We start from the raw sequence: 1,131 nt of genomic DNA on the forward strand, positions 1-1,131 counted from the left end.
TGAGGGAATGCCGATGAGTCAGTAAGTATGAACTAAAAAGTTAAGATTTTTGTCCTTTTTAAAATCAGACAAAGAGGAAGATGGGTGCAACCTAAAGAAGAAGGATTTGTCAATTCCTTCGATTCTTATCTCTGATGAGATGCCTAACTGGAGAATTCAGAATTGATATTGAAGAGTCACAAATGACAACAGAGGCTCCAGAAGAGGGTCTTCCCAAATGAGGGTTGATGATTTTTAAACCTTTTGAGCTATGAGGGACAGTGGAGACATTCAACCACCTTGTTTTGTATATAAGGAAACTAAGGTTGAAGCAAGCAGTATGACTAGCTCAAATTCTCCCATTGTTAAAAAACGAGTCCAGTTATCTTATGACTCTAGAATACTACCGGGCTAAACTAGCTAGTATTCCAATCAGTAGCTAAATCCATAGTAAAAGCACAGAAAGTATTAGTCAAAAATAAAATGGAATAAACAATATAGGCTTCCTTTAAAGTTACAAAACATTGGTCCTTATATCACAGTAGTCATCAACTGCTTTGCTAATAGGAAATGAATCACAGTTATGCTTCAGCAAGTTCGTGTACAAACTACACCCACGCACATGACCAGCTTATCCTCACAGAAAATGAGATGAATTCTTCTTTACCTCTGTCTAAAGTGTTAAATGCCAAGAAAATGCTAAAATCATTATTCTGAAAACTCTTGGGCTATATGTCTCTACGCCATGGCCAAGACTTAATCTGTGTCCAGATATTCCATTTAATTTTTGCTATAAAAAGAAGAGCTAGAGTCCATCCAGGAATAGGAATACCATTTCTTTGAACTTCAAAGTATTTCGATCAAAGGTGAAATGACAGAAGGATTATGTTTAGTATGCTTCCTGATATTGATTACAAGAAATCTCAAATCAACTAAATGTTTGGTTCAGACAAAGGAAATCTCAGAAATTTCTACCTTTCCCAATTTTAAGTGTTTGTGCAGTAATACATTTAGTTTTAATGAGGAAAATTAGTGAAATAAAGCACAACCCTCAAAATTATGTTTTAGTCTCTTCACATGGAATTTAAAATATTAGAATGTTCTTACAAATTTTAATTGCCCTGTGTTCAGACTTGAGGTAATTAAGCATAT

Source organism: Rhinolophus ferrumequinum, chromosome 6 (genome assembly GCF_004115265.2).
Source record: "Rhinolophus ferrumequinum isolate MPI-CBG mRhiFer1 chromosome 6, mRhiFer1_v1.p, whole genome shotgun sequence".
NCBI lineage: Eukaryota > Metazoa > Chordata > Mammalia > Chiroptera > Rhinolophidae > Rhinolophus > Rhinolophus ferrumequinum.